At 36.8% G+C, this 26,895-nt stretch overlaps 1 protein-coding gene and 1 pseudogene across 3 annotated transcripts in view; both read left to right on the forward strand.

Annotated features, from left to right (window-relative positions):
- Positions 1 to 26,895, forward strand: part of Ncam2 (neural cell adhesion molecule 2) — a 487,041-nt gene that overhangs the window by 380,362 nt on the left and 79,784 nt on the right. The gene's annotated exons all lie outside the window — the stretch shown is intronic.
- On the forward strand, positions 638 to 25,122 carry LOC134480955 (eukaryotic translation elongation factor 1 epsilon-1-like; annotated as a pseudogene).

The raw sequence follows: 26,895 nt of genomic DNA on the forward strand, positions 1-26,895 counted from the left end.
ATATACGATATGCAGGTACATGAGAGAAAGAAATAAGAAGGTGTTTACATATTAATAAGTCTGCAACAATTACACAGATTGAGGTCAGGACAAAGATCAGAATGAGGTGAGTGGCTTGTTATCTAACATGGAAATCTTTTGTGGTCTGAGTCTTAAACTAGACCATGAAGGTTAGGCAGGGGTGATCAGAGTGTAGAGTTGACTTATGTAAGAACAGTGCATCACTGATGTCTACATTCCATTTGGACTTGCAGAACACAAAATGATTCATGGACGATTCTTAATATCATGAAAAGGCTGTGGGAAACTCCTAAAAAAAATCATTTTAAAAGAATGTGATGTTCGTAAAGACAAATACTTAGTTTACTATATAATTTACATATTTCTCCCTTCTCTCAACTGCTTTCCATTACTTTGAGAATTAAAATATTGAGTTTGGTTTTCTTCCGATTCCTTGGAATTGTATTTATAATATTAGTGTTATTTATTTAATTTTTCTTTCATATTTTTCTCATAGTTCTGGTTTTCATTTCCCTCCCCTCCTTTCTTCCTTCCTTCCTTCCTCCCTCCCTCCCTCCCTCCCTCTCTCTCTCTCTCTCTCTCTCTCTCTCTCTCTCTTTCTTTCTTTCTTTCTTTTGTTCTTTCGTTCTTCCATTCTTTCTTTCTAGTCAAAACATTTTAATTAAATTTTTTATTTTATCCTTTTCCAATTGTGATCATTTATTTGTTACTATTAATTACTCCTATTTTCACTGGACCCAGAAGTATTTTTTCTTCTGAGAGAAGACTGGACCTGGAAGTATGTTCTTTCCCAGAGAGGAGCCTGAGTCTCTTGTCAATCTGTTCCTGGTGATTTGTGGGGATTCATTAATTCTCATGAACAAGTATATAACATATTCTGCAGCCTCCTTCTTGTTTTGCATATACTGTTCTTTCTTTAGAGCAATATGTCAGCATTTGTGTTGCAGGACATGTATACTAAAAAAAGACTGGATCTTGAGTTCATTGGTCCTTGGATTTTTACCTAGTTTGTTCAAGGAATTTCTGAAAATATATTGTTGGACATCATCTATTCTAGACAGTAGAAAATTTGCAGATTCTGTGAACTCCTTTAGTCCTAAATCACTGAGGTATCTGTCAGTCTCAAGAATTAATCAATCTATCAATCTCTTCTCTCTTTGCGTCTCTCCCTTCTTTCCTCTCTCTTTCTCTCCCTCTCCTCCTCTTTATGCTCTCCTCCTCCCGGTACCCCTCTTCCTCTCTCTCTTCTTCCTTCCTTATTTCCTTTTTTCATAGACAATAACCAAATTGAGAACCCTCTGATTGGCATCCGTAAAGTATCCAATCTGAGAAAATGCTTATGGTTCCTTACTTCAGCTCTTCTTGCTCTGTTACAGGGATAAACCTAACACAAAAATCACAATACTCTGGCTTAGATCAAGATTTTTGTATGGAGAAATTGCTACTTGTTATTGCCACCACTGATTTGGGCCACCCACCCTTCCTCTTTTACCCAGGGTATTTGCATCTGCTTCTGTGGCCATTTGCATGACATAGAAAGTACAAAAAAATGCATTCATTGTCTACTTAAGTGTTTTTCTCATAAATGGGGCCAACTTCATTTTGATATAGATATTACTTAGAAGATTAAATGATATCAATTAAAATGAAATAAATATTAAAAGGTCTTAAATTAAGGTATGTATTAATTAAATAAAACATTTATTTTGGATTAGATTTGAAAATTTCACACAACCTATTTTTCACTACATTCAACCCCAGCTCTTTCTCAATTCCTCTCAAAATAACCCACCTCTTATCTCTCAACTTTGAGTCCTTTTTAAAAAAAAAATTGTAAAATGTCACCTTCAGTTTTGCTGTAAATATATTTCAGAGAGTGAAAATATCTACTAGTAGCGTGTTCTAACTTCCTGGAACACAACTTTAAAGAAAACTGACTTACCTCTCCCTAAGTCATCATCTTCAAATACTTCCTTAGTATGGAGTAAAAGTCCATGAAGGTCTTCCTTTACGCAAAAGGATGATTTGCTCCAGTCTTCTATGGGCATCGAAATTATTATCATCATATAGGCATCATCAGTGGTTGTCTCTGCTTTGTCCAGAAACAACTTTTCCCCTCATATACTCCCATATGTCTGACTAGTACAGTCCATTTGCCTCTTTTTTATGACAGCTATGAGCCCCAGAGAGGGGTAAGATATAGCTGCCCTATTTCTGGCTAAGAAATCCCCAGTCATATATTCTCTGCACCTTAACTAGCTATGAATTGCTACATTATCCACCACCCACTCTGCAAGGAAACATAGTGAGTTATGAAAGCTCCACTCATATGTGGAGTGGAAATGGATTTGGAGGTGAGTTTGAATCTGTGTCCATTTGAAAAAACCATAGTGAATTTACCTCTCGGGACTATGAGATCCCAAACGTGTTCTTGACCAGACGTTCAGTACTGGACATGCTTCCTCATCTGGGGCCAACCTTACTAAAAAGAAAATGAAATGAAATAAAACGAAGCCATTGGTTTACCAAATGGCTTCAAATCTAATCCAAAATCTGATTTGATTTTCAGAGAAATTACTTTTATTATATATATATGCAGCTAATGTATGTGAGTACCTCCATGAAGTTCATATGATTCTGCTCAAAATAACATGCATTTTAATACTGGGTCAGGTTGGAATCTGAGATTTCAGGAATATTAGGCAGTTTCCAAGAATAATAATTTTCATCTCTTAATAAAACATCACAGAATTTCATGCTATTTCAAAATATAGTGTTGCCATGAAAAAGTTAAACATTGTGATTTTTAAACCTAAAAAGATGGATTTACAGTGAGAGTTGCTCAGTGTAGCGATCTACCCTTATGTTCCTTTAGAGGCAAACAGCTTTAAAACGGCAAGATTTTCTGGAGAAAACACCTGTTCTATGGCCGTTCAGCAAACATCAAGTATTCAAATTTCTTAATAAATATAAAATGAATAATGTAACAGAAACAGGTTGTACTTGCCCTTGTCATTAAGCAGGTTGTTAGTGCCATAATTTGCATATTCATAGGCTTGATACACATTTTCCTTTTCTAGATATAGGGGAAATTAGCACACATTTGCCTTTGGATACCAATTAGTATTAGTAATTTATTCTCCTTTGCATTTTATTAAGCTCCACTAAACACAAGTGAATTTCATGAGGGAGAATTTGATGCTTTTTATATCTGCATTATAAATTGGTACAACAAATTAGATCGCATGATTTCTTCCCCAAACTCCACATAATCTTTCACTCAATCATGGTCTTTTTAAAATGAACACATTTGCCATTAGAGAGAACAACAACTTTTAGCAGTACAATGCCATCAAAATGTCCCAACTGAAAACTTTCATGAACAGGATTATTTCATTACTTCTCGTACTCTGTAATCTAATCTGTGTAGCCATTGGAGTGTGACTTGCAGACATAATTCTATGAACATAGAATACCAAGCTTTCATTGTTCTCTATAGACCTCGCAAGCATGGCAGTTTCAGAAAGTTGAGTAATTTCAGTTTGCATGAAATGTTCACATGGAAATAGCTGATGCATGCGGATATTTGGCCATAAACATTTTTTGCCCTTGATTTATGATTTTAATATTGTACTTACTGTAGTATATTAACTATACATAACTAGCGTTTTATAAGGACATTTTCATAGCAGTGTATTATGTACTTCAGCATCATTCACTCTTGCTTCCCTATGCTGTACTGACTTCTCTTGTGTTATTCTAGTCCATTCCTCCTAGCATCGTGATAGTATTTTCACCTGCATGGTGTTTGTGTGCTTGCCTTTATGTTTATGTTTCTGTGTGTCTATTTCTGTGCATCTGTATGTATCTGTCTCTGTGCATATGTGTGTGTGCGCGCGCACGTGTGTGTGTGCATGCGCACGTGTGCGTGTTTGCGTTTGTATGTGTCTCTGCAAATACAAATGTGCTTTGTGATATATACACACCAGTGTTTTTGCTAAGTACATAGCTTATAAGAGACTTCTATTTACTACCTCAAGATGTTAGTTCAGAATTTGAGTGGAGCAAAGGATGACTGTTCTGTAAGGCTAAAACTAGCCTAGTTCCTTCTTTCCACAATACATAATTCCAATCAGCCGATTTTGTTATGTCTAGAAGACCATTCCAAAGCTTAGAAAAGCTTTACTATAGATAGATCATGTAGGACTGAGAAGTCTAACACTCATCTCAGTACTTTACATGAAGCTACTCACTGTATCATGCCAATGCATTGTATATGTAGTCTTTAGCCTCTTATGTACGGGCATATCAGAATAATTTGACATCCCATGTAACTTTCTTTATCATTCTTCTTTCCATTGTTGTGTTGTAATTATTATGTCTTCACACTCTGAACATCTGAATGTGGACAAACAGGACATCCTTGCTTAGTAATGATTTAAGCAGAAATCCTTAAAAGTCCAATATTTTCTATGATGTTGTCTATATATTTGTTCTATATATCCTCTCTTCTGTTGAGACATGTTTTTTTTATTCTAATTTCTTTTTTTATTGTGAAAAGGAATATTGTACATTATAAACCACCTTTTCTGTTTCTATTGATGAGAACATGTGATTTCTGTCATTGACTTTCTGGGCTGTTGTATCATGTTTGCATCTCTACAATTTGCATTGTGTTTGCATTTTCCCAACTTGATTTGTAGGAATGAACTTTTTTATGTGCTGTAAGTTTCAATTTACAATTTTTTTAATTGAGAACATGAGCTATCTTACTCTTTGTGACATATTTCTGGTTTTGACAGAAAGTTATTAGTGGGTATATAATATGAAATAGATTGGTGTATTTCCTCTCATTTCTTTTACAGGAGACTTAAAGAAGCTTTTCAGTTATTTCTTTAAAACTCTACTTGCTTTTAACAGTGACCACATCTAAACTGGGATATTTCACAGGTGGACAACATTTTATTGCTGCTTTTATCTTATTGATTATTGGAAATCTGTTTTGAGGTTTATGCCTTTGTTTAGGTTACATAGCTAGTAGAATTTCTTTCAGTTTTTCATAAGTTTCCCAGTGTATTCAAATTTCAATGTATCATAATGATTTTCTGATTATGATTGGTATCTGTTTTAATGTCTTTCTTTTATCTTTAATTTTATTATTTTACTTTTACTGTAAATAAACATTTAGGTAGCATTAAATAAATATCAAGTAATTAAATAAACATTAAGGTAATGCACATTGCCTTAAATAAACATTTCTTCCTTAATTAGATGTGATTTTTCAAAGAAACATTTCTTCTTTTTCACTGTTTCCTTGTTCTCTTTATTCCCACATCATGAGCTGATCTCCTTCTTTTTTATTATTTTTCTCTACAAATTGTAGCTTGGCTTATTATTGTTCATTGATGTCATATTTTGATGACCTGAGTTACATCAATCATTTATTCACTTTAGACATCTTTTTAATGCAGTCATTTATAACTATTAATGTACACCTTAGTGCTGCTTTCAATTTATCACAGGGTTCTTTTATGTGGAAGTTTAATTCATTTAGCAAAGTAAGAGTCATTGGTTCCCCTCTGGTACCTATTAAATCCTGAGTCACATAATGGTGAACAGATTTACAGTACTAGGCATTTTTTCTTTGCCTAGGTTTCTTTGCCTAGTACTAGGTTTCTTTCTTTGGAATTGTTTATATCTGGATTATACATTCAATCAGAATGCACTTGATTGCCTTCACTACTGTAATGTGTGGCCACAGGTGGACCAGACTGTTGATACTCTTCTCCCAGAAGCCTGCATAGCCTTCTGGTACTGTGAAAGCTAGCTGGCAGGAAGGAAGGAATTGGAAAAGTGTCTGATTGAGTTTCTTAGGTTCTGTAACAAACATAAGCAGGATCTTCAGCAATGTGTTCTTACCATTCACTTTCAATAGGACGGCAATGCAATGGTCACATCTTATATTGTAAGGTGACTTTGGGAAGCTTACCAACTGTGATAGATATACCCCACACCCGGCTCTGGAATTGTTATCAAGTAACTCTTGGCTTATTAGCAGAGCATTATTCATCCATGTAGAAGGTGTTAGAGTCTAAGAATTACCAGAGAATCATACCCCGGGCTCTAATAGTATGCGAAAGCAAAGAGCATTTATTCAGCTTAATAACCTGCATTCAGGGGTCTCCCCATTCTAGAATGGACACACCTAGTGGGCTCACAAGCCTAGGCTTTATTGTCAATTAGAGGAGTTCCAGAGAGGAGTATGTGTCCTTTGACCTTGATTGGTTAGCTCTATCTTTAGGGGTCTGAGTAATTCTACAATTAGTTAAACTCTGGAGAACTCCTAGGGGTCACGGTTGCTAATTTATTCTAGCTACCCAGTCTTCTTCAGGCCAGATGACAAAGGGGTTAACAGATTCGCTGCCCTCAGCTGTGCTTGGCTGATCACTGGTTCCTGGATCTCCCATTTCTAGGAAACAGAAACTTAGACCAAGTCTCCCAAACTCTCAGTTTGCAGCCTGTCATGCAGTCAGCATGGCTCTGAACTTAGTTCCTTCAGGGGTCTGCTATTCAAATATTTTATTTTGTTTTTAAGCTTATAAAATAGTAGGTTGCCGTACATTTACATATCCTTAATTTTGATATCCTTTTCAGTTTCGAATACCTCCACGTCAGATTTCCTCTTTTCCAATCTTCCTCATATCCTCTTCCTGACTAGAAATTTACTGTCCTCAATACTTTATGCTTAACACATTCCGAAACATCACCTTTCTTAAGGCCTCTCTATCTGTTCTCCCTTGAGTAGACTCTATTTTTAACCTTCATTCACACTTAAATATAAACTCATTACTCTAAACATTTGTAGTTAAGAGTCACATGAAGGACACTGTGTGATGTGTGCTTTTCTGGGACTGTTTTAAATAATTCAGTATGTATTTCAATTCTATGCATTTCTCTCAATTTCCATAATCTCATTTTTAATGTTCACTAAAATTGCATGCTGCACATATGTCAAATATTCATTATCTAGTCATCCAATGATCAGCGTCTAAGCTGGCTGCATACCAGATTTATTACAGATAAAGCTGAAATGAACACTGATACGTAGATGTCTCTTTTGTAGGGTGTAGTCTCTTGTGTATATGAGAAGTAGAAATCTAGCTGGATTATTTGACAGTTATAACTGTAGCTTTTGAAGAGCCTCTAGACTGATTCTTAATTGGCTAAGCCATCTTGCATTGTTCATTTTTATTGGATATTTATTTACATTTCAAATGTTATTCCCTTTCCTGGTTTCCTGTCCATAAACCCCCTATCCTATCCCCCTCCCCTTCTTCTCTAAGGGTGTTCCTCCTCCCCAACCATTCCCTTTTCCTGCCCTGAAATTCCCCTATACTGGGGGAATCCAGCCATGGCAGGACCAAGGGCTTCTCCTCCCATTGGTGCCCAACAAAACCATCCTCTCTTACATATGCAGCTGGAGCCGTGGGTCTGTCCATGTGTAGTCTTTGGGTAGTGGTTTTAGTCCCTGGGAGCTCTGGTTGGTTGGCATTGTTGTTCTTATGGGGTTGCAAGCCTCTTCAGCTCCTTCAATCCTTTCTCTAATACCTTCAACGCTCACCCCCAGTTTTAAATTCAGTGGTTTGTTGCTAGCATTCACCTCTGTATTTGTCATGCTCTGGCTGTGCATGGAGCACACAATTGTAAGCTGTCATGTAGGTACTGGGAAATGAATCCTGATCCTCTGGAAAGCAGCCAGCACTCTTAACTGCTGAGCCACCACTCCAGCCCCTTACCTTGTTAAAACACAACAAATAAATGTTCAATTAAAATAAAACTATAAAAAGTAAAAATATATTATGATTCAAAAAATCTCTTCCATACCTTTAATCCTAGTACTTGTGAACCAGAGACAACTAAAACTCTTTGAGTCTGAGGACAGCCTGAGCTACATAGCTAGATTTTTGCAGATTTCAAGGGCTATACAGTGAGACTATGTCAACAAACAAACGAGAAAACAAAAAAACCAAAAGACTTTTCTTTTTAGTTCTTCAGAGAATATCACTTCCTTCCCAGAGTCATCTCTTAAATTTCACTTTGTAAGTGGGATTACTGCCAGTTTCTGTTTCTTATTTTCTAGTGAAAACCTGTTTGACTGGTACATAGTGTCATCTCAGAGCATTCTAGCAGATTAAAAGGCCAGCACCACCACCAACAAAAAACAAAACAAAAAAATCTCATCTTCAGAAAGAAAGGGATCATCCTTTCTTTATATGTTCTTTTCAGCCCTCAGAATGAATACTGTCTATGAGTACTTAGATGCTGTTTTCTAAAAACACTGAGTGGATACATATTTCATTGTCTGAATTGTTGCTATAGCCTTACCTAGAGCAGTGTTCACACTGACAGTTAATTGTGGTTGTCTTGCCAGGGATGAATGAGGTTACCTGTATTTGAGTCTTTGTTTCATTATATATTTGCCATTCTCTAGTGAGTTCCACATCATGTTAGCTCTTGTAAGTTGTCCATGTAGCCTTTGAGTTTTTGGGGTCTTGTGCTCATAGTGGATGTAGATATAAATTGTGCAGTTTAAGATATGGTCTTACCTTACTTCAACTCTCCTTGACAGAACAGTTTAATTGGAGACTGTCTTTCAAACCCTTCCCCTCTCTTGTAGAAACAGAGTGCACTTGGATGATGAATCTGAATTTTCTTCCCAGAATCATCTTCAGTAACTTTTATTCTGTCATTCAAAGTTTGTCTTTTAACAGTTACTCTTCCCTCTTCTTGAACTCATGTGGTTTGTGAATTGTATCTTGGATGTTCTGAGGTTTGGGGCTAATATCCACTTATCAGTGAGTGCATACCATGTGTGTTCTTTTGTGATTGGGTTGGGTTACCAAAATGTTGATGCTGTCGACTCACAGGAGAAAATATAGAGCAAAGACTGAAGAAAAGGCAATCCAGAGATTGCCCACCTGGAGGACCCATCCCATACGCAGCCACCAAACCCAGACAATATTGTGGTTGCCAAGTAGTGCATGCTGACAGGAGCCTGATATCTCCTGAGAGGCTCTGCCAGAGCCTGACAAATACAGAGGCAGATGCTCACAGACAACCAATGAACTGAGAACTGAGAAAGGAGGAGTTAGAGAAAGGACTGAAGTAGCTGAAGGGGTTTGCAATGCCATAGGAAGAACAACAATATCAACCAACCAGACCCTTCAGAGCTTCTACAGAATAAACCACCATTCCAAGAGAACACAGGGATGAACCTATGGCTCCATCCACAAACGTAGCAGAGGATGGCCTTGTTGGGCATCAATGGGAGGAGAGGCCTTTGGTCCTGTGAAGGCTTGATACTGCAGTATAGGGGAATGTCAGAGTGGGTAGTTGGGAGGGAGCACCCTCATAGAAACAGGGGGGATGTGGACGGGAGAGGGCGTAGCTGGAGATGAAACTGGGAAAGGGGATAACATTTAAAAAATGTAAACTTGAGGCCTGAAGATGGCTGCTGCCCGGGAGCTGAGGCCTCTGGAGAAGAGTCTGGGACTGAAGCAGGGGAATAAGTACAGCGCTCAGGGCGAGCGACAGGTTCCAGTCCTACAAACAAACAATGGCCCAGTCTAATGGGATTGAGCACCATTGGGACCCATATGGTCAAGCAAGCAAACGAGGAGCACTTGCTGGGGAGCACGGCAGAAGAAAAGGCACTAGTTTAGCAGAGGTTAGAGTTCAGGATCACTCGAGTAGATGGACACTCCAGTAAAGAAGTCACCCAGACTCTGCTGAAGGATCTTAACTCCTGTCTTGAAGACAAAGTCTACCTTGCAGGACATCCTCCTGTACTACGGGCTCCACCGCATTATAGTTGACATGACAGTTCAAGAACAGGAGAAAAATCTCAATGTGTCGCGCTGGTTTTGCCACATTCAACATTACCTAGACATCAGACAGCATCTGTCTAGTGTCTTCATCAAGAACAGACTCTATGCCAACTCCCACTAGGAGCTCCCGCTGGGCAGCAACAGAATAGAAGTGAAATGGAAAGTGTGTTCTGGACCATGGTACTAATGTGAACTGACATGACGTCATTGTCCCTTGTGAAAGTGTAAGCTCAAATCTGATTGTTTTATTTGTCCCTTAGTTGAGGCTTTATAATTTTTAATGTAAAAGTTCAGCTGTTATCCAAACAAATCATGATCAAATTACAAATCTCGCTTTTTATGAGAGAAGTTGATTTTAATAACAGTTTCAAATCAATGGCTCAACTTTAAAAAAACATTACTGTTGGTGTCACATCTGGTTGTTCACTTTTTCATGTTTTTAAAATTCATTTTTCTCTTAGATATTTATTGTAGTTTATTTACTAAAACCTATGACAAATGATGTTGAGGAATCAGAAAGGAAAGATAGATATATTTGTTCTCAAAATATTTATGTGAGCTAGTAAATGTGGTTTTGAAAATCACCTTATGTTTGTTATCTTTCCTGTAGTCAGTAGTTACTGAGGTGAAAGAGATCACTGAGCCCCACTGCTAGGGAATTAAATGTGTTTGCTCCTCTTTTTAAAAATGTAAATTTGAAAACCCAATAAAAGAAAAAAAAAAGAAAGTTACTCTTGCCAATCACTACTCGATTGGAAATGTTGAAGTCACGTGGATGTTATTATCACAATTTTGGACATGCTGCCTTCAGCATTAAGGTGGAAAACTCGTTTTCCTTACCCGAGGGCACAATTTCTGTGCATATAATCTTGTCTTCCTGTGTTCTCAAGCAGTGCGAGGTGCAAAATAATTGATGTCCTTGAAAGAGTCAGTATGAAAGTACGATGTTAGTTTTTTGACTAGGTAGTTAATAACTCCAGGAAATGATAAGCTAATATGAATGGATTTTAATGAGTAGCATGCAGTTTCTGAGGAAATTAGTAAAATATCCATAAAACGAAGGAAGTTTGTTTTAAAAATGTTAAGGTGCAAATGATTAATACAGGAAAATACTATATTTTATACCTATACGCTGATTCTGTGTCATGATTACCTTCTAAAAATCTCGGAAAGTTCTGGTTTACTTGAGTGCACTGAAGGAAATGGAAGAAACTTTCCTACCTCGTTACTTTGAGATGTGGTTGTGAATTTGAATGGCACATATGAAATAAGATGATTGATTTAACACTTAAAAATGACAGAATAAATTGTTAAAAATTTCAAGTGGTAGGTAAGTCTTCTTTTTTTTTTCCTTTGTGAATTATAAGAATCAAACCTTTATCAAATTTTCTGATCTGTCCTTGTCCAGAGTCTCACATATTTGCATTTGTCCTTTGATAATAATGTGTGTCTGAAAAGTTGTGAACCAAATGGGGAGCCCACCCAGATTTAATAGATACTTCTGAGTCATAGGGTCCTCCTTAAATCAGCATGTCTCTAAACAACATGCATGGCTGTAGAGAGGGTCCCCTATGGAGAGGTGTGGATTATGGCAAGCATAATGGGACATAAGAGAAATTGAAGAATCAAATACAAAACAAAACACTATGAACAGATATGAAATTATCAAAGACCAAATTTAGTCAATGACAATTGAATGAAAATCACTGGTTTAAATACACTTAAAAATGTATAAGAATTAATAAATACTGCCAGCATGGATTTGTTGTTTAATGGGAACTCTGAAATTCAATTAAAACTGTTTTATTTTCCAATAACTGAATTAAATATATTTTATATATAACGTTCACTTCAAAATCAATTAAAAATTTAAAGGTAGGCCTTAAAAACTTGAAAATTTTAGAAAAAATTAACTATGAATTCAATTTTTATATTGCTTCTACACATTCTTCAAGTTAAATCCCATCTCCATGATGACATGTAGAAGTGATTCGTTCATTTGGGCAGTCAGTGTATGGCATTCATGAATAGTAGTCAGACCACGTATAAAACAGTCACCAGAGTGGTGCCTGTCCTCTAAGCTTTCAGAGGAGAGTGGCATTTGGTGTCTTGAGATTATACTCTCAAGGACAGGAAAAAATAATTTTGTTATTTATAACTCAGTGTATGCATATTGATACTGTTATAATACTCTATGGGTTTGAGAAAAAGCCAGTCCTGAAATATGAGTCTAATTCCTACAAGAAACTGCCTTAGCAGCTGTAATTGTCTTAGTGGCTTATGAGCTAAATGAGCTCACACGTTTTTGTTCTTCCTGAAATCTGGCTGGCTGGTTAAATTCAGCTGTTCTGGCTTAAAAGTCCTCTCCAAGCTGCCTGATTTAAACTGACTTCTGTTAGGTTCTCACTGAATTGTTGTGCTTAGAAAAACTGCCTCTGAGTTCTTTGAACTAAACTAAACTGACTGGATGAACTGAAAGGAACTGCATGAACTCAATAAGCCAACTATCTCTAGGGTTTGTTTTTTTTTTTGTTTGTTTGTTTTGTTTTGTTTTGTTTTCTGCTCTCTTAAGTCTCCTCTCTTGCCTGTGCTATTTTCTTGAGAGTTTGGCTTTGGGCTTATCCTATCACTGACTCCTTCTGTCCAATCTTTCTCTGATTCATTAATCTGCCCCTCAATTAGAAGTCACTTTCAAACTGGCATTTTTTTTCCAACAAACTAACCTTACCTTCATTGTTTAGGAATAGTGTGTACTTAGCGTGAGTCTGTATTACAGCCAGAGGACTTAAAGGTGTATCTTTCCAGCCTGATCACCCAGACCTATAAGGTCCTTGGATGTGATCCCTTACCAGAGCAGCCATATCGCTGCATTAAAATTCCTCTGCAAACCTGAAATCTCTATTACCTCCTTGATGTAGCCATTTTAAAAAATCAAAGGAATGCCTTTGAAAACCGAAAAAAAAATGAGAAATATTGAAAAGCCCAAACCTTAAAGAAGACTTTAAAAATTCTGAACATAATTTTGTTATATAAAATAGAAGGTTCTCTGGTGGCATCTTAAGCAAAAATGAAGGACACATTGTCGACTGTGTAAAAGGCTATCACTTTACGAAGGTATGAATGATGAATGGAACTGTATTTCACTGTGGAAGATCTGAAGAGACAGTATCAAGCTGTAGACTGATTTATGCTGCCTTTTTAAAAATTGTAATGCACAAGAGACCACAGAGATGATTTTAAATATGAATTGTTCCTCAAAAGATGAATGAGACTTATGAATTTGAAAAATCGTTACCTTATTTATTCCATTTATTTAATTTTGCAGGTGATATTTGTGTGAATTCATGTGGTATACATACACACGAGTTTGAAAGTACCCCTGTATGTAGAGGGCAATAAAAGGACATAAGACGAAATCTCTATTATGTTCTTTCTTATTTTTTTATTTTTGAGACAAGGTCTCCCTGAACTTGAAGTTCACTTTTTTAACCTTGAAAATGAATAAATGCATTTGCAAAGAAAAAACATGTACTTTGAATATCCATAAGTAGAAACTCATAGAACAAATACCTTTGGCCTACCTACTTCTTTAAAATCAATCCACAATTTGATTATCGTTGACAGCAAGATCTTTATAAGGTACAAGGTTGCCAGAATGGATGGAGATTTTGTGAGTGGAATTTGGAAGCTCATTATCTAAAACCCAGAGAGAAGAGTTGATGACACTGCAAACATGAAGTTGGAAGGTGTCTATGAGCCAGAAATCAGGCCCTCATCAGAAAGTAGATATTCTGGTTTTCAGATTTCCGCCTTTCATAATTTTTTTAGAAAAGCTCCTGTAATTTTAATTTGTATGTGTGGTTATATGTATATGTGCATACTTATACAAGTAGAAGCCAGAACAGACTTCCTTAACTGCCCCCATTTCTATTTTGTTAGACATTTTTTTCGCACTGACCTGGGAGATTGCAGGCCATCAGTCTTCAAGGATCCTCCTGACTCTGCCTCCTTAGTATTTTGTTTGCCATATAATTACTACACACATCTATTTTAGCAGCATATTGGACATCTGAATTCAGACTATCATGCTGATGTACCAAGTAGTTGGCGGCATATGAAATTCTGCTATCCCATTTTTTTTTGGTGTTTAGTAAAGTATGTTATTATATGTGTTCCGACAGTGTAAGAAAATTATATAGGATTTTCCCCCTGCTGGAATGTGAATTGGACATTGCTTTTTCCTTTTCTTTAGCTATGACACAGAAATCATGAGTATAAATGCAAAAATAGACAAGTAAGAGAGCAGCATATTAGAAAGTTACTGCCAAGAAAAGGAACTCTAAAAATTAAAGCAACCAACCCACAGGGAGAAAACATTCTAATATCATACACATAAGAGATTTAACAACTAAAGGTCTCTGTCACTGTGATACATGTGGGAGAAGGAAACCTCAGCTGTGGTAATACCCACCTTAGAATAGCTCCTGGGACTGTATGTGGGATATTTTCTTCATGTAAATTGATAAATGGAGTGTGTTAGCCCATGGTGGAAAGTATCCTCCTGAGAGAGGTTTGCCCACAGTGATTAAAAAAAAAAAAGGTAGCTAACATCATTCCTTTATAATCTACACTTCAGTTCTGACCTTTATGTTCCAGCCTAGAATTTCTGAATTGGCTTCTGTCCATGATGAATTGTATCCTGCAAACCAAAAAACAAACAAACAAAACAAAAGAAAAACACAAAATGAACAAAGACAAGAAAAGCCTTCCTCCAAGCAAGAAGCATTTAGTAGCCGTGGCTGAATCACACAATATGAAGCAAAATAGAGTTTGATAGCAGAAGTCTTGGGGTATTGTGGCAGAATTGACCATATTATTTTGGTGACGATTGTGGAAGCATGAGGAACTTTGGGTGGAAAGTCATTGAGTGCTCAGGGTGGAACGGACAGGTCCATATGAGATCTGGCTCGTAACTTTTCCGAGGGAAGGAAAGACTCTATCAAGTCTATTTGTGTGGTAAAAGTCTGTGACCTGGACAATATGCTCTGATTAACAAAATGATAGCACTACTGAATGAAACCTCCGGTGTTTCCTGGGAAAGGCTGCTGAGTCAAATGTGATTCATAAGAGACAAGAATCAGTGGGATGAAGTTCTGAGAGATATTTCCTCAGGGTTCACACAGAAGTTCTAGTCCATAGGGTCTGACCTCAACCATGTAACAGATCTCGGTAACACGTAAAAATTCCCAACCTGGTACAGGCATAAGAAATGCAAGCTTGAAGAATTCACGGAAAGTAGATGAGATCATACTTTGTGGCTGTGTTGAAGTCCGTGAATAGAAACCTAGAAAGTTCATTGATGGAAGTGTAGCCTTAGTTGCTGTGGAGAAACTAGGCCCATGAAACAAGCCAAGATCACAGTAAAACCATCAAGGACAGTACTAAATATGGTGTTAAGCTGACCTGAGCTTCTACAACAGAAGTGTTTGTATGTTTAAGATGGTATAGCCCAGGTATTGGTACAGCACAACCATCTGAAGCCCTATCAGTCATGAGTGAGTTCTGGATAGGAATATTTAGCATTTCACGCTATTGGACTTGGGTTGCTTTCCGTTGATTAGAGCAGGTCCCTGATTCTTCTCTCTTGGAACATGAAAGCACATAGCATTTTAAATAGGAGCCTTAAGATACTTTGGATATTGAATGAAACCTTTGACATAAAAGCGTTAAGAATTTAAAATATTTGGAATTTTATACTTTTATACTATATATTTTATACTATATGTTGATGTGAACTTGGGGACAAGAAAGAAAGAAAGAGAAAGAAATTTAACAGTGATATATTTCTGCACCAATTTGTTGTTAAGACACTTTGTTGTCAGAATTGTTCAAACAGGAAGAGGAAATCAGTTGAGGAACTTTACCTATCAAACTGGACTGTGTTTATGTATATTGAGCATGCTTTTTTTTGGGTGGTGGTCTTATTTATTTATTTTTTCATCTTTATTAAATTGGATATTTCTTATTTACATTTCAAATGTTATTCCCTTTCCCGGTTTCCATGCCAACATCCCCCTAACCCCTCCCCCTCCTCTTCTATATGGGGGTTCCCCTCCCCATTCTCCCCCCATTACTACCCTCCCCCCTCCTCCCGTTCACTGGGGATTCAGTCTTGGCAGGACCAAGGGCTTCCCCTTCCACTGGTGCTCTTACTAGGCTATTCATTGAGGTTAGAGTCCAGGGTCAGTCCATGTTTAGTCTTTGGGTAGTGGCTTAGTCCCTGGAAGCTCTGGTTGCTTGGCATTCTTGTTCATATGGGGTGTCAAGCCCCTTCAAGCTCTTTCAGTCCTTTCTCTGATTCCTTCAACGGGGGGTCCCGTTCTCAGTTCAGTGGTTTGCTGCTGGCATTCGCCTCTGTATTTGCTGTATTCTGGCTGTGTCTCTCAGGAGGGATCTATATCCGGTTCCGGTCAGCCTGCACTTCTTTGCTTCATCCAACTTATCTAGTTTGGTGGCTGTATATGTATGGGCCACATGGGGAGCAGGCTCTGAATGGGCGTTCCTTCAGCCTCTGTTCTAAACTTTGCCTCCTTTTTTTTTTTTTTTCCTAATTGATCTAAGTAGACACAGGCCACTGTGAGTAGAAACCCTCTTAGGCAAGTGGGCCAGGACAATATTTTAAAGAGCTGAGTATAATACTAAGAGAAGGCGAGTTAAAATAATTCCTTCATGGTTTCTGCTTTAGTTTATTTTTCAAAGTTCCTGTTTTAGTTTCAGTCCATGATAGATCATACCCTGTAAGTCAAATACACCTTTCGATCCCCTGAGTTTTATTTTATCACAGTAGCATAAAGCAAACTAGGACACGGTGATGATCCCCGATATAGACAAAGGACATATGCAATGTACACAAAAAGCAAGTTAATTAATATTGACAAGAAAAGTACATTGAGTATGTGAATAGGAATTCAAATTCTCTAATAGTCAAAAAATACAAATTTAAAAATATAGAAATGTAGACAGTAAATTGTTTTTTATAAAGACTTTTCTAGTAGTTGACACTGAAGAAAAAAAGAGAAGACAATGTTGTTAAATGAAAACCAGAATATTGTTCCTTAAAGTTTAAAATAAATAGTATATGATGTCTTTTCAGACTTACTCTTCAGCCTACTACAGATGCCTGTAGGATTCCCTCTGCTCATTCTATCTTGATTCTTTGTGTACTCTTTTTTTTTTTTTTGGTTCTTTTTTTCGGAGTTGGGGACCGAACCCAGGGCCTTGCGCTTCCTAGGCAAGCGCTCTACCACTGAACTAGATCCCCAACCCCCTTTGTGTACTCTTAATCTAACCATAGACTCAAGATCCCTCTAGCTATTTCCAACGGCACTTGTCAACCTTCCATTCTAGCCCAATTTGAGCACAGATGTTCATTAACTGATAAAGCAATAGTGAAAATATTATGCGTTTGCACAATTCAATATTATAATTAGTGAAGTAAAATGAAACACAAAATCCATAGGTAATCATACGTATGTGGATGGAGTTAAAAACCATCACCTGGAGATATGTCATTTATATGTCCAAGCTTAAGTATTATATGTGTGGTGATTTTAATATGCTTTGCCTAGGGTGTGGCGCTATTAGGGTGTAGGGCCTTTGCAGCTTTAAGACCCTCATCTTAGTTATGTGGCAGCTAGTCTTCTCCTAGCAGCCTTTAGCTGAAGATGTAGAACTCTCAGCTTCTCTAGAACCATGCCCACCTTGATGCTCCCATGTGCCTTGATGATAATGGACTGAACCTCTGAACCTGTAACCAGCCCCAATTAAATGTTGTCCTTATAAGAGTTGCCTTGGTTATGGTGCTTGTTCACAGCAGGAAAACCCTAAGACAATATGTTTTCTCTTATATGTGGATGTTAACATTTAAGCCTTTGAATCTGTGCTCCATTCTAATAACCACAGAGTTTGAGTAACTAGTAAGAGACTAAGGGGTAAAAGATCTTCACAGGAAATGATAATAATATATACTTATGTAGATAAAAAGTAAACAGGAGTAAGAATATTAAGTTGAGTGGTAGATAGGAGAGAAGAGTAAAGGAGAGAATGTGTGTATGGGGGGAGGGGAACAGAAAACTATACAGAAACCCACTTTGGTAGAAGCTTCTTCAGACATAAACATATGAAAATAAACTGAGTGGAATAACGAAATTATTGAGAAATAATCTTTCAACTAAACATCTAAATGTTGTCAAATAAAAACATCCAGTGCCAGAAATGGGTTACATGTTGTTCTATTATTTACAAAAGGCACTGAATAGAAATCCTAAAACATTTCAGGATATTTTCAAAGCTATTGGTTGCTTTCCACAGTGTAAGGGTATGGTGATATGGCTTTCATGTTGATGACTATATTTATAATTAAAGATGGAGACATTGATCTTGGGATGAACTAGAAGCTTCACTCTAACTTACATGTTATCATAAAGGTACTCTTGATTCTCCAAGAGGAGAAAGGAAATCATCAATATCATCCAGTTGTATACCCTGCAATCACTAATAGAGTATGTGCAAGATTTGCTGATATGATACTGGCACAAATATTTTAGCAGTAACCACCCATTTTCTGATAGGATTTAAGACCCACCAAATGAGGTACAACTCATCCTTGTCATGGCTAAATTGGAAAAGAAATTAATCCTACATAGGCCATGTTCCTAGTGGAAAATCTACTACTGTTACTACGTTTCAGCTAAAGGAATAAAATGACTTTTAATGGCACACTGCTATGTCTACTGATCAGTACCTGATTTAACTCACAGTAGAGAAATGTCTTCTTGCCATAAATGGAAATGAACACAAGATCCTCACCTAGAAAGTGTGAAGAGTGTGATAGACCTTGGAGCACTCGGTTTTAAATGGAATATTTTTAGGAAATACCCTCCTCAAAAATTGGGCATCTATGGAGAAGAGGAGGCAGACTGTAAAAGCTGGAGGTGACAAATGACTCCGAAGGAAATAAGTCTTCAAGACTCAAGAGGACCAATACACATATGAACTCAAAGATGCTGAGACACTGGACATACTATTTGCACGAACTCAAGCCTGCCAGGCTCTAAAACTAACAGAGCCCCACACTGAGAGATTCCCACCTCTAATCAAGAAAATAGGTCCAAGAAATGGCACTGAAAAGGGGAAAAATGGATTTTTCTATTGGAGTATCACCGGGTACATCAACCATACCTTAGGGCAAGCCAAATAATCAGAAGTTGTTCAATACCAAATGAACTCAGTGAAATTTTCATAGATGTTTTGTTTCATATTCCCTCTGCATTGACATATTTTTTGTTTTACTGGTATTTTGCTATTTTAATCTTGATTTTTTAATTTGGGGTCATTTAAAACCACAAGGATTTATGTTTCCTGTATTTTTCTCGTGTTTTTTTTCTTGTTTGTTTGTTTGTTTGTTTGTTTCAAAAATAGAAAATCAGGGACAATACTGAGAATATATAGAGTTGAGGAGGATGTATGGTAAGAAAAAAACAGATAAAGTATATTATAATGAAATATTTTTCAATACAAAAATATCTCAACTCATAGGAGTTGATATTAAGTATAAATATACTCTTGTCTTATTTAATTACAGTAATAGGTCACTGTGACCAATGTAACTTATAAAAGAAAGCATTTAATGTGGGGTTCATATTTTCAGAGGCTTAGTGCCCATGATTCTTAAGGAAGGAAGACTGGTATCAGGCAGACAAGCAAGTTGCTGGAACAGAAGCTGAGAGATTTTGTCTTTGACCCTGACCATATTGGGAATGCTACTGGTGTTTGAAACATCCAACGTTAGGCCAGCGACATATACTCTCCAACAATGACCTACCTCTTTTTTTTTTTTTTTTACATTTTTTTTTTTATTAACTTGAGTATTTCTTATATACATTTCAAGTGTTATTCCCTTTCCCGGTTTCCGGGCAAACATCCTCCTCCCCCCTCCCCTTCCTTATGGGTGTTCCCCTCCCAACCCTCCCCCCATTGCCGCCCTCCCCCCAACAATCACGTTCACTGGGGGTTCAGTCTTAGCAGGACCCAGGGCTTCCCCTTCCACTGGTGCTCTTACTAGGATATTCATTGCTACCTATGGGGTCAGAGTCCAAGGTCAGTCCATGTATAGTATTTAGGTAGTGGCTTAGTCCCTGGAAGCTCTGGTTGCTTGGCATTGTTGTACTTTTGGGGTCTCGAGCCCCTTCAAGCTCTTCCAGTTCTTTCTCTGATTCCTTCAACGGGGGACCTATTCTCAGTTCAGTGGTTTGCTGCTGGCATTCGCCTCTGTATTTGCTGTATTCTGGCTGTGAATGACCTACCTCTTAATTATTCCCAAATGTTTCAAACAACTAGGGAGCACTATTCAAATATATATGTCTATGGATTCATATTATTCAAATCAACCCATTTGACTGTCTAGCTGACATACACTTGTGCCCAGGCCATAATTCATTTAGTCCTACTTCTGAAGTCTTTGTAGTGTTTCCCAGTCTCAAAATAATTCAAAAGACCAAAATTCAATTATCTTCTGACACCCAAGGCAGTTTCTCAATTGTTACAACCTACAATGACACAGAATATCATTACCATTGCAATTAGGAGGGAAGAGGGCATAGGGAGGAAATACTGCTCTAAATCAAGATCTAAACTTAACAGTAGATCTCATAAATCCTTTAGGTCTATGATATCAAAGGACGTAACTGACTCTTTTCCCAGCTCTGCTGAATGAGGCACGTCTCTTACTCTTTAGATAGCTCTCTCACCTGTCTGTACCTCTCCTTACCTATAATCTCATCACCCTGGCATATTCAACATCTTCGCATCTCTAGCATAATACAGACATCAGTTTAATAACATTGCATAATGTCTCATCATCATGATCACCATCATCATGATCATCACCGTCATGATCAATCAAGAGTCTTCTGGCAAATGCCTGTGTTCAGCATCCTTCCTTAACATTGGGGGAAGAGGCCACGATCTCTTATTTTTCCTCTGGACCCTTCATGACTCTACCACTGGAAACCTATTATCAATACTGCCAAGTTCAGCTGCCTATGTGGGAGAGAGCCTGTTCCTTCATTTAAATGGATTTCTCTTTTTATTTTTTGAGATTATAATTTCATTGTTCAGTCAGCTTCCTTAGTCCACATCTTTTCATCTTCTCTCTTTCTGTTCCTTCAAAATCCATGAACTACTTTTCTTTAATTGTTGCTATGCTATATTTATTTTTACACACACACACATACACACACACACACACACACACACCAAATACAACTATCTCAGGTAGCATAATTTTCTTGTATATGCATGTTTTCAGGGCTGTCCATTTGATATAATTCTATAATCATCTGGTGTCTCTTACCTGATTAAGAAAACATCCCAAAGACATATTAATTTGGTAGGTGGGAAGCTACTGAATGCTTAGCAAGAATTACTTTCTTAATCTTAGTTTTGCTTTCTTAATCATAGTCATTTTGATTCTTGTGAGATAAATTTTTAATTTAGTTTTACTTTTTTCCTTCTTGCAAATGATAGCTAAGAGTGAGTTATTTACCAACCATTTAGTTTCATGTAACTTCTTTTCATAAGAATCATGTTTTTACATTTTAGTCAGTATCACGTGAATTCAAGACATTATTTTGTCTTACAAAAACCTCATGATTAAAATTCAATTATTAAATTATTTAATTATTTTTATATATAATTTATGTTGAAAAGTGCCTAATAATTAGATTAATTTTTGTTCCTTTTCAAAATATACTTAATCTCTTATTTTTACAACTAATATTCCAGTAAATGTTATGTATATCTCAGTCAGCTGCTTGTTGGGCTTCTGAGAGGATATCCATGCTAGGCTTTTGTTTGTAAACACCATAGCATCAGTAATAGTGTCAGTCCTTAGTGTCTCCCCATGAGATGGATTCCCCAGTTGGGCCAGTCACTGGACTGACTGAGACAGACGCAGATACTTACACCCAACCATTGGACTGAAGTTGGGTACCCACCCCAATGGTTGAATTAGGGGAAGAATGGAAGAAGCAGATTAGAAGGGCAACCCACAGGAGGACCAGTAGTCACAAGTAACCTTGACCTTGAGATATCTCAGACACTGCACCACCAACCAGGCAGCATACATAGGTTTGTCCAAGTCTTAAGTCACTGGACACATATATATAGAAGAGGACTACCTGGCTTGGCCTGAGTGGGAGAAGATGGGCTCAATCCTTGAGAGATCTGAGCCCATAGGAAGGCCAGAGACCTGGTGGTCAGGTATATTCTTGGAGATAGGGGAAAAGGAATGGGATAAGTGACTGTAATAACAAAGACTGGGAAGGGAGATAATGGCTGGATTTTTAAGTATAACAACAACAACAATAATAATGTTATGTATATCAAGGTACATGTCACATATATTATATTATGTATAATAACACACATCGTTCAAAATAGTCTAGAATGGTGAAATGGACTTTTAGAAAACTATTGGAAACAAAAATAACCTAAAACTTATAAAATAATAAAGTTAAAATTTTAAAATTAAGTGAAAAGTATAGACCTGAAATAAATATCTACCTTTATATATAATTTTTCTTATATGCTTTGAATTAGACATGAGAGTATTCTACAATCAAAATTAGAACCTTCATGATAAAAGGAGTGAAAGAAATGTATTTTCATTACAAGTCAAGTCAGTTACAAATTGTTGTAAGGAAATTAGATGGGTGTGAAGGGTGGTTTTGCTTCTTTTACTTACCCAGTAAAAATTGCATATCAGCTGGATAATTCTCACAGTCCTATGAAATTTTAGGTGTCTTTGAGAAGACTATCAGCCAGTGTAATATCTAATGAGCAGTTATAACTGTTGTCATAATTGTTTCTTGCAACCGTATCCTTCCCATTGAATGTTGGTTGATGTAGTAGTTCTAGCCAGAGAGACATCTCACCTCCTTACACTGAATGGCAGGCAAAACTCAGAAGAAATCCAGGATTTAAGAAATGGAAGGGAACAACAGCTAATTGGATGATAGTGTAGATGTTTGCTCATTTTAACTAGATTCCTCAATCACTCTCTCTCTCTCTCTTTTTTCCCAAAGGCTTTAAATATTCAGTAGCCTCTGTTTCTGTTGACAGTTAAAGGAATGAGATTTATTGGTACCCAAACAAAGACTTATTTAAATCCCATGAATAAAAGTTTATGTCTTCTGAAAGGAGGAGGTAATTTCTGCTTTTCATTTTTAGTATTTTCCGTAGTGGTAGAAATAGGATTAAAAAAGTTTATGTATTTTTTTCATGTCCCAGCATAAATGTGCATTATTTTAATGCACATTTTGCACGTTTAACCAGAATTTTGCAGTTATAGGCAATAGTTATTTCAGAAACTCAATCATCTTTCAATCAAACTACAACATTAAATTAGAGAAGGAAACCTGCTTCTTTACAAAATTCATACCTAACAGAGACATATAGGACTTCTAAGTCATGCTGACTTAATTTTACTGGAATGCACATTATTATGTACTGTTTTTAGAGAACATGTAGTAATATTTAATTTAGTTACACTGCAAGGTTACTTTTGCTTTTGAATTTCTAATAAATTATAGGGAAAGAACTCATCCCACACATAAGTCCATATTGTATGCGCACAAGGAAGGAAAAGAAGCTTTTAACTAACTTCATACTTTGTGGTAGAATTCTCGTACCGAGTGGGCAACCTTGCAGTTTTCAAGTGACGGTTTACATCCATGTTTCACCTTAAGTGTTCAGAAAGTCTGTATTCAGGATTATGCCTCAAAAGTATGGATGATTTAAGGCATAGATCGTGTCTTTTAAGTAAGGCAGGTCAAATTACAGACCCCTTTACCTCCTGCAATCTCTTCCCTTTCTTCACTTTAATTGAAACCATGTGTACAACTCTTTTTATGTGACAAAATAATATCTAGTTTAACACAAGTTGATAAACCTCATAATAGGGGTTATTACAGCAACCTTTCATAAGCACAGAAACAACCTGACTTGTACATGAACCAAGAAAACTTATATTAAAGGGTTGTCTTTCATACTAAGTTGCTATAATTTTGAAGGATGTCTGTAAGTCATGCTTTAACCATAAGTCTTTCAGCTCAGACCTGATACAGTATTTGAGCAAATATTTCCCCCCTCTCTGTGTCTTTGCTCTGAAAATTGCTCTGATGTGAATCTCAGTGAACTGATCTACTATGACACAGACAAGAACAGAGTATTGGGATAAAAGATGCACAAGCCACCTACTTGTAACTAAAGAAGTATGGTCCCATAGTCTGTTAGTCAGACATCTACATTTTTCACAGCTCTGTGAAGTGTCTGAGAAGGACAATATCTAGAAGAGAGAGAAAGAGATTGCTTGAAATCCATGAACTGTAAAATGTATATGTTTTAGAGTTTAAGTACCAAGCTAAAGATATTATAGGGTTGGTTACGTATATTTTAAGAAATCAGTAGCTTAGTGATTACCACTTATTAACCAAAAAATTATATAATATACCTTCAAAATTTCTATGGAGTAGATACAGAAGAAACATTGCCAAACCCAGTCTATGAGGAAACAGTCACATCTAATCCTCATAAAGAAAGAACAAAGAAAGAGCTATTCAATCCAATCTCTCTTATGAACATAGATACAAAAATACCCAATAAAATACACAGAATTGAATTCAAGAACATATCAAAAACATCATTCGCCATAATCAAATAGACTTCATCCCAAGAATCCAAGGGTGGTTCAATACATGAAAATCCATTACTTTAATCCATCATTAAAACAAACTGAAAGAAAAAGAATCACACGTGATTATCTCATTAGATGCTGAAAAGTCCTTTGAGCATATTCAACATCCCTTAATGTTAAAAGTCTTGGAGAGATCATGAATACAAGGTACATACTTAAATGTAATAAGAGCAATATATAGAAGCCAATAGCCAACAGCAAATTACATGGAGAGAAAATGAAACAATCCCATTATAATCAGTGACAAGACAAGGCTGCACACTATCTTCATATCAATTCAATATAGTACTTGAAGTTCTAGGTAAAGCAATAAACAACCATAAGGGATCAAGGAAAGGAAGAACTCAAAGTATCTCTATTCTCAAATTCTATGATGACATACATAAGGGGCCCCAAAAATTCTACAACAGAACACCTGAGCTAATAAACACCTTCAGCAAAGTTGCTGGATACAAAATTAATTAAAAAAAATCAGTATTCCTCCTTTATACAAATGGTAAATGGGGTGAGAAAAAGTTAGGTACTGAATACCTCTTACAAATAATATGAAATATTTTGGTTTAACTCTAACCAAGGAAGTAGAAGACCTGTATGGCAAAAGCAACAAGTCACTGGACAAAGAAATTGAGGAATATATCAGAAAATAGGAAGATTTGTCATGCATATGGATTGATGGGTAGTGTTATCATAGTGAAAATGGCCATTTTACCAAAAGCCATCTATGAATTCAATGCAATTCCCATCAAAATTCCAGCACATTTTTTATGAACCTTGAAAGAGTAATTCTGATCTTCATATAGAAAGACAAAAAGTCCAGAATAGCTAAGACAATCCTGTGTAATAAAAGGAGTTCTGGGAGTATTACCATCTCTGACTTCAAGGTCTACTACAGAACAATATTAATAAAAACCAAGTAACTTAGCATAAAGACAGACAAGTTGATCAATAGAATCAAATGTAAGATCCAAAACCAAACACATACATCTACAGAAACTTTATTTGTTACTAAAAGTCAAAATGATACATTGTACAAAAGAAAGCATCTTCAACAAATGGTGCTGGTTTAACTGGATTTCTGCATGTAGAAGAATACAAATAGATCCACATTTATCACCTTGCACAAAACTCAAGTCCAAGTTGATCAAAGACTTCAACGTAAAACTGATATGCTAAATCAAGAAGAACAGAAAGTAAAAAATAGTAAAAGATTACTATTGAACTCATTGAAACAATAACAACTTCCTGAATAGAACTCCATGGCTTAGGCACTCAAATAAATGTAAGTGAGACCTTGTGAAACTGAAAATCTTCTGTAAGGCAAAGGATCAATAGAACAAACCTACAGAATAAAAAAAAAAAGATCGCTCCTGAGAGACACAGCCAGAATACAGCAAATACAGAGGCGAATGCCAGCAGCAAACCACTGAACTGAGAATAGGTCCCCTATTGAAGGAATCAGAGAAAGAACTGGAAGAGCTTGAAGGGGCTCGAGACCCCAAAAGTACAACAATGCCAAGCAACCAGAGCTTCCAGGGACTAAGCCACTACCTAAAGACTATACATGGACTGACCCTGGACTCTGACCCCATAGGTAGCAATGAATATCCTAGTAAGAGCACCAGTGGAAGGGGAAGCCCTGGGTCCTGCTAAGACTGAACCCCCAGTGAACTAATCTATGGGGGGAGGGCGGCAATGGGGGGAGGGTTGGGAGGGGAACACCCATAAGGAAGGGGAGGGGGGAGGGGGATGTTTGCCCGGAAACCGGGAAAGGGAATAACACTCGAAATGTATATAAGAAATACTCAAGTTAATAAAAAAAAAAAAAAGAATGTAAAAAAAAAAAAGATCTTCATGTACCCTACATCTGACAGAGAGCTAATATCTAAAATAAAGAACTCAAGAAATTAGATGCCGACATACAAATAACCCAGTTTTAAAAAAATGTGATACAGAGCTAAACATAGTTCTCAGTAGAGGAATCTCTATTGGCTAAGAAGCACTTAGCAAAATTACCAACTTCCTTAATTATCTAGGAAATGCAAATCAAAACTACTCTGAGATTTCATCCTACCCTGTCAGAATGGCAAAGATCAAGAGTTCAAGAGACAACACATAGATAGTAGCAAGGATGTGGGGCACGGGGAATAATCCTGCATGGCTGGTCAGAGTGCA

Source organism: Rattus norvegicus, chromosome 11, assembly GCF_036323735.1.
Source record: "Rattus norvegicus strain BN/NHsdMcwi chromosome 11, GRCr8, whole genome shotgun sequence".
In the NCBI taxonomy this organism is placed as follows: domain Eukaryota; kingdom Metazoa; phylum Chordata; class Mammalia; order Rodentia; family Muridae; genus Rattus; species Rattus norvegicus.